Source organism: Porites lutea, chromosome 1 (assembly GCF_958299795.1).
Source record: "Porites lutea chromosome 1, jaPorLute2.1, whole genome shotgun sequence".
NCBI lineage: Eukaryota > Metazoa > Cnidaria > Anthozoa > Scleractinia > Poritidae > Porites > Porites lutea.
The window spans coordinates 28,282,230-28,290,440 of record NC_133201.1 but is presented as its reverse complement, the minus strand read 5'-3'; the positions used below and the strand labels follow the sequence as shown (position 1 = coordinate 28,290,440).

At 38.4% G+C, this 8,211-nt stretch overlaps 1 pseudogene; it reads left to right on the top strand.

Annotated features, from left to right (window-relative positions):
• Positions 1-433: 433 nt before the first annotated feature.
• LOC140927343 (uncharacterized) lies at positions 434-3,927 on the top strand (annotated as a pseudogene).
• Positions 3,928-8,211: the final 4,284 nt, after the last annotated feature.

Sequence of the window (8,211 nt, the reverse complement as noted above, 5' to 3'; positions counted from 1 at the left end):
TAAAACGGTGGATCTGCGCCTCGATTACGTTTCTCTCCTAGCAGTCATTTCAAATTCTTCAAACTTACTAGGATAGCATGGCTTTTCTACTTCTGTACCCTTGTCAATCTCTACAAAGGAGACAAGGATTTTATACAAGTTTAGGGGACCATCAAGCTAGCCATGTGGCTACTACGCATGGCGTGTTAAGTTGTCCATTATTCAAAGTCTTGCTATGCATGTACTGGTCCTCATCACAGCATGAATGGTGGAATAATTTAGTTTTTTTATGTTTTCTTTTTCTGTCCTTTTTTTTAGATGCCCAGTCTGCCACAGAAAGAAATCCCTCAGAAATGGAAGCTTTTTTGGGGAATTTCCCACACTATCTATGGGAAAAATTCCCCTGTGTATATACCTGTGGAGTGTTCGTGAGCTGTGCACAACTGCCGCTAACATGTAAGGGTTGACTAAAAACACAGTGGGAAATGTATATGCATTATTGCGGCATTATTTTGGGCGAGACCTACAGGACAGACTTGTCATTCCATTTGGAGGCCATGTGCACGTTGCAAAATGCGACGAGAGCTAATTTAAGCATAAATCCAAGGTACGTAAATTAGGGATCTGAACAATAGGCCACAGATACTAGGCAGTACCCATCTTACAAGAAAAATTGGTGTAACTGTGTAAAACGACTGTCAAAAGGCACATGAAATGAAATCAGTGACTGAATTTTTTTTTTCACTGAGCACCTCTGACAAAAAAATAATAGCCTCTATTACACAATCAGAGATATGGGCAAATTAATCTGAATTTGGAATCAACACCTGGTGAAGCATGTGTGTGTTATGTTTCTGTTTGTGAGTGAGAATAATAAGACTACTGTGCATGTAAGTGTGCATGTATGTATGTATGTATGCATGTAAAGACAGATCGTTTCATAATAAGGAAAGACGCATAGTTACGTAACGATAATATAAATCTATAAACTACATGCTCAAAGTGCCAAAGTAATATTGCCAGCAAAATTTATGGGTTAATTGATCCTTTTCAGTACCACTGCAGACGAAGGGCCAGAGACGACGTCTGGGTATTCGATGTTATTTCCACTGAGCATAGCCCTTGTCGGGGCTATTTCCAGATAGTGCCGCGAAGTGACAGGGCAACACTTACCCCGATACTCAGCAGAGTGCTTCTCCCTGGATCGGAAGTTCATACCGATGACTGGGCCGCCTACAGAAACTTACCAGATCACGTTCCTAACGTTTCAGTGCATAGATCTGTCGTCCACAAGGACCATTTCATCGACCCCCGCACTGGAATCTACACTCAAGAGGTAAAATCAGCTTGGAGCCGACTGAAGTACCACATTAAACAAGAGATGGGTATCCATCGGGGTAACCTTTAAAGTTTTCGCAACGAAGAAATGTGGAGGCAGTGGGGAGGACTAAACTCTGTGTTCAATAACGTAATACAAACTATTTCAGTACATTATCCGTTGTGAAATCCAAACCTTAACGCCCGGGGGAGTAGGGGAGGGGGTACCTCCTTATAAGAGGTTAGTGGGAAGGTTCTGCTGGATGGGGTCACATTTTCACGACTGGATTGACTATAATGGGGGTCACATTTTCAATAGAGTTACTAGAATGGGGTCGCACATTTTCGGATTTTTGGGGGTAAGACAGTTCTGCATATTTACAGTTAGCAAACGTACCAGCATGTTTGTACTGTAGGTGAAAAGTAAAGTGTTCTTCATTCAATCAAAAAAATGGGTCATGTCTTCTCCCTGGGCCTTAAAGTTTCAACCAATTCGTCGTGAAGAACAATACAGTTTGAAAATAATACCAGGACATCCAACCACTGTAAAATATATTTTCTAAGGAGTCAAAATTGCCTAGAATTGTTTTCAAAACTTCCTGCGCCAAACAGAAGGCAAACAGTTAATAAATGTAACAAGCACGTCCTTTCAATGATGATAGCTTGATTTCTCAGTTTTCGTGCTTTGCGCTCAATCTAAGTGCGTTTAAAAATGTTACGACTGAAAACAGAAATCTAAATCAGTGAAGTGTAGAAACAGTAAAGAATACTACGTTGTGTAAACTTCACTATGCAGACGATACGCAGTTATATTTAGCATTTAAACCTGGCTGTGCAAAGGATCTTCTGTGACAACAATGTAAGTTACGCCTATTAACTGAGGCACTAAACCGAAGGCATCATTCAGTTTTAGTTTAGTATTGAGACCAGAATTTCGAAAAATTAACTTCACGGCTCTATGCTGTAAACTCTTGAGAGCATCAGGGTTATCTTTTCCACACCCGTGCCAGGCCACATCACAGTAATCAAAAATGGGTAAAATCATCTTCTTGTAGAGACGTTCAGCTCCAACCATGGGAATAGAGATTCTCAAAGGCCTAAGAACACCCAATTTTCTCGAAACTTTGTTGACTACGTGCTCAATATTGTTGGTAAAGTTCAAGTACTGATCAATCACAACGCCAAGATATTTGAAAGAAGTGGGTTAACAAGAAAATACCTTCACGGTTCAGTTCCACCTTATTTGAATAATTAGTTTAATTTAAATGCGTCTGTACACTCCGTAACAATTAGACGCTGCAATGATATTCATATCCTGAAAGTGAACCTAGCGGTCGCAAAAAGATCGTTTTATTTCACAGGTGCAACAATTTATGAATTGTATGAGTTGTGGATAAAACTTGAAGTACTTAAGTCAGGAGAGAACGCCAGGTTTGATGCGAGAAAGGGTTTGAGGAGTAATTTAAAGATAGATGAGTGCCTTTTTTTAAATGTAACTTCCATGTATTTAATAAGCAGAGTAAGCAACGTTAAAGTTATACTGCACACTTAATTTGTCGAAGCTAATGCTTCTTTTGAAAATGTTGGCCATTGATACACAATATGGAATTACCAGAGGAGGGCTCTACCCTGGGACTAGGCTCTGCGGGGGGGGGGGGGAGGTAAGAAAGGGTTCAAACAGAAAAAAGAATTTAGGCGAGCACATCGAGTTGAGCAGTGAACTGGGGAAGAGGGAAGGGCAGCAGAGCCTCCGCCACCCTTTCCCAGGCCTGACCCCTGAAGACCCTTTCCCCTCTTCAGACTTAGCTTCCTTCGCGCGCCCATTTTTTTTTTCTTTTTTTCTTTTGGTTGACAAAGCGGACTTTTAATTCTAATTTTTCTCCCAATGCAGAGCCTGGTCCCAGCCTAAGAGGGCTCATGTAGCCGAGATTGATCATTAAACCTCTTTTATATAACATAACAACTGTCCTGCTGATATGGTATTTGATCCAAGAAAAAAGTTGTTAATGCCTTCCTGTGGTATTTTTTTTTTTAACGCAGTGGCTTCACGTTAAGATACGAAGAACAGGTGAGGCAGGAGCATACAGATGGAGCATCCGAAACTGCTACAGCGACATATGTTCGCCAAGCTTTGAGATGTGGGGCCGTAAGTGCCAACCGTTTCGCCTAAAACGAGGAGGCAGCATCCAGTATGGCCTTGAAAATGAAGAGGGAGACAGTCCTATCCACTTGTCAAAGAGGTATGTTTGCATACAGCAAATTCTTAAAGGGACACACAGTCATGTTTGTCTCTGTTAACTATTAATAGCAAACAACAGCCGCCCAATTCACACTTTAACTCTTGACAAAAGAACATGCCCTATCCCTGAAATGTGTAAACCTTAAGTGGCACAGTGGGTGCTAGGGGATAAGGGGAGGGGGGTGCAGACATCTGTGTTGCGACCTTTTCAAGCTAACTCATTTTTCGTTCTTTGCAGTTTCATCGTCAAGAGCAGCAGTGGAGGTAAAGAAGTTTATAACATACCCGTTTTGGAGTTCAAGACAGGGAAGATGACCCAGCAAACACAGTCGGGCAACATGCCTCAAAACATAACGGTCAATATGGAATTGTTAGAGCCGAACTTTACTTAAGATTCCTAACTTCTGAATTAGAGGCCTGGGTCTTAACAGACTTCTCAGAATTTTGAAATATTTCAGTGATGTAAGGTAGTTTCAAGGCCGATCATAACCTAGAAGTCTTTCAATTTCATGTTTACTTAGAATTTGTTTTTAACTTCACCACGGGACCAGCAATGTCCTGTTTTATCAAAAAGTCCTCCGAGTCGGTATTCCCTACGCAGCAAACCGGTTTCCTTTTGTAGGTCTATCCAAAAAGTGGAAATAAACGTCTGTCCCCTAATGGAAATTTTATGAAAAGGGGGAGAATGACTCTAGTCAAGGAAAACTAATTTCATCAATTGCCAATTATAAAGCTTGTAACCATTCCGAGCTGATTTCGTAGACACTTTGTAGAGGGCCAATGTTTTGAGACAGAGAAACTGGAGTTGCTTGTGTGGCAAGTGGTGGAAATCGTTGGTTACAATTTTCGAACAGAGCCCTTGGTCCTTCACGTGACCAGATAATTTGGATTTCTCTTTCTTCAGGTCTACTTTACTTAACAATCTATCACTCCTGGTGGATGACTTCAATAATGGCTTTTGGGAAATGTATGTAATAATAATTTAGACCCAGGCCTAAATATATTTGAGTACATCAGTCCTCTTTCTGTATTCTAAAGAAAGAAATACTGTAAATCCTCTACTAAGCACCCCTCTTTAAAAATACCCCCTTTTCCCCTAATTATTTTTCACTGATAAATTTTAATTCGTTGTATTAACAACCACAAATGTAAAACTTGGAAGTTCCATTTGATTCAGATCGTCTGCTGCATGACCTCCACCTTTCTTTTACTTGAGTTTTTTCACTTTGTAGTCTAGTCCCTTTAAAGAATACATACCATCTTCTTTTCTAAATTAAATAAGCCCTCCCACCGCCCCTCGTCTTAATGAAGCCCCTCCTCATATGAATTTCAAAGAAATAGGCTCCCGGGGGGGCTTAATAGAGGATTTGTGGTATTAACCTAACTGTTTCGCATTTTGCATAGGTTTTGCTTGGTTTTGACCCCTAGAGGGTCCGAACCAGGGATGTGGGTGAGATCAAAGTTTTGCATTCTGGTCTTGCCTAAAATGTGCAACAGTTAAACAGGCGAAGAACAAAATAAGAATACACGTACATTTCAGGCACATTGCTCGCTGGACGTAATTATTAGACAATGGCAGTGCAATCGTGTTCTTTGAACTTCTTAGTGATAATTAATTGAAACTCACTCAGTTTCTCGCAAAAAAGGCGGATACTACAAGAGGTGCAATCATAGTGAACGAGATAGGAAAAGACAGTCCTTCCTAAAGGTGTAATGCCAAGAATCAAACAGTGAATTTATTTGATTTTTTGGTTATTATTGTAAGTATCAATACATTTAACAGATTTCAATAGTTATAAGAGATTCAGCCTTTGGTTTTCATCTGTATTGAGCACTGAGTGTAAAAGTGCCATTTTATAAGTCTCTATACCTTTTAAGTGTTAAGATAGTCAGTGTTTAGTTTTCATCCATATGTATTTTTCGGAGTAGTAAAAGTGGGTATTCCGAAAGGGGTAATTTGAGACTAATAAAACAAAGTCATAATTAGAAGTCACATTGTCAAGGGGATGTAATTATTTAAAATGTCTTAATGCAACGATAAATATAATTCGATTTAAAAATTGATTTAAGACCCAGTCTAAATTATCATATTAACTCCACTAAACTTGATAACTTTAGCTCCTAAATCAACCTATTTAAATAGACTTACAATTGAACAAAAACCAAATTGAACGAAATCTTAAATCGATTTAACTAAATAGATTTAACAAGTCGTAAGTCTTAAATCGACTTAAGCTTAATTTAACTAAATAAGTCTTAAAAGTCTTAAATCATTTTTAACTAAATAGATTTAACGACTGAATAGATTTAACGACTAAGTCTTAAATCAATTTAACTAAATAAGTCTTAAATCAATTTAAGCTTAAACTGATTATTTTTATAACGAATAAGTCTTAAATCGATTTAAGCTTAAATCAGTTTAACTGTAAATAAGTCTTAAATCGATTTAACTTAATAGATGTCTAAGTCTTAAAACGAGTTAACTGTAAATAAGTCTTAACTGTCTATAAGTCTTAAATCGATTTAAGCTTAAATTGATTTAACGACTAAGTCTTAAATCGATTTACCCTTAAATCAATTTAAGCATAAATCGATTGACTAAATAATTAAAAAACTTAACTTTAAAACAATTTATTGTAATTTCAAGTTATGTATACTATATAGACTTAGAACGATTTATTTTAATTTAAAGTTATGTATTTTCATGAAAAAATTACATAAGGTGCTTCTTTTTCATTATGCCAGCCGCTGATAAACATTTTACCTTGTGATATAAATTTATGTAGTAACGTATTTTTATTTATTAAATTTATCTAACACCCTTTGGCCAAGAATGGCACTGATATTTGTGCATGCGGTTCCACAACACTGTTCACATGCGGGAGATAGGATGCTTTTTGTTTTAAAGGATGAGCTCATCATATTTTATTATCGTAGAGACCAGGGTAAGATGAGTTAACAGTAACAGACAGATTATTATAGGTGGGTCACTCATTTTTACAGCTATCCCCAGAAGAGGAAATAGAAGTTAGGAGCTGCCTGGGAGCCATTGAGATTGAAGAGAGGAGAAAGGAAATTGAAAGAGAAGAGAAAGAGTTGAAAGGAAAACAAGAAACGTTCAAAAAAAAAGCAAAAGAAATAAAAACGCATTAATAGAGGCCAAGCAGATAGCTGTCCACACTGCAACTAACGGCAGGGCTTCTCAACCGTTTTTTTATTGCAATGATTGTTAATTTCTACTACTCTTATTTGCTTTTGAAGAAGATTAGGGAAATCAATGACTTGAGGTAGCACCTGGACACAAGCGATTGCATGAGGTCTCTCGTGGAGAATCGGTTGCATGTGATTACTTTTTTATGCTGGTGAGTTCATTGCAATGTCCATAGTTCACGATGGCCCAGGGCCAAGATGCTTTGAGCCTCCCTTGAATGAATCATTGACAAAAGGAGTTACGGTGTTGAGGATGTTTATGATTTTGATTTCAGAAATTCTCCTCAGGCTCTAAAGAATACCACATAGTTCAAGAGGCTCAAAAGCTTATCTCAGATCATAATCTAGAAACAGTCTTAGAGCTTGTGGGTACCGTAGAGTTTTTTGAAACCTAAGGTCCTGTTATCATTCTTGTTCATGTTTGAGTGAAAGTTACTGTTTTGTATCTTCTAAATGTTAACGAGTACAGGAAATGCCCCATCAAAGCAATCAGAAGTTGTATTTCGTGTGCAGCCAATTTTGAGCAACAATGATTTCCTATGACGCATGGATGGGTGTAAATATTGATGAGCTCATTTCCACGAATTTGCCTCTTTTACAAGAACCCCCAACATCAAATCCCTTGGTTGAGACAGAGTAAGAAGAATTGCTTTGTGTGCTAAAAGAAATATTTGTGCAGTGACAAAATTCTCTTCGCATAGAGAGATATTTACTGCATTTATGCACTAAGAAATACATTTATACACTATAAAAAAATGTGTTGTGTACAGGAAAAAAATATTTGCATGTGGCATATATGGGCCACCGTAGTTATTACTTTCTGGCGAAATATTGTGATTCTTATGAGCACAAACAAATTCCATGAGGCTCTTGTTCAAGAACGGTTAGTAGACATAGTGAAGCCCAAAATAGGTCGGTCTCATTCACTGAGAAAAGAACACCACTCTTCTTTCCAGGTCATTAAATTTGGACTTGAAAACTGATGGCTCGTGCTCATTTACTGATCAGTTATGTCATTCCATCTTCCGATTGTACCAAGGCCTCAACAATAACAGACCTAGCATCCTCTCCCCAAGCCGATGTCATATCCCTCCACACAAACATTCTCTCCACCATGGTCACTACGGATTCGCTGTGGTCTGCCGTACCTGCAAACAGCTTTGTTGAAAGAAAGAACAGTTTCTGACTTCTTGTTTGCTGAACAGCAGCAAAAGGTTATGAGGCAGCTAAAACCTTCAATACAGTGACGGGTTCCACACCTGCCAAGTGGAAGGTAGCGGGTTGAACCCCCGGCCGGACCAGTGTTGAAGTACATCCAAATATGACAAAATGTCTCAGTACCAAAAATTTAGTGAAAAGAGATACTTAATACCTGTATTGTGCTACCAAAAAAAAAATAACATACTGCCCTAAAAACCCAAAACCGTTTAGCAGACGGAACCCAATGGTGCTGGGCCGATGAAGAT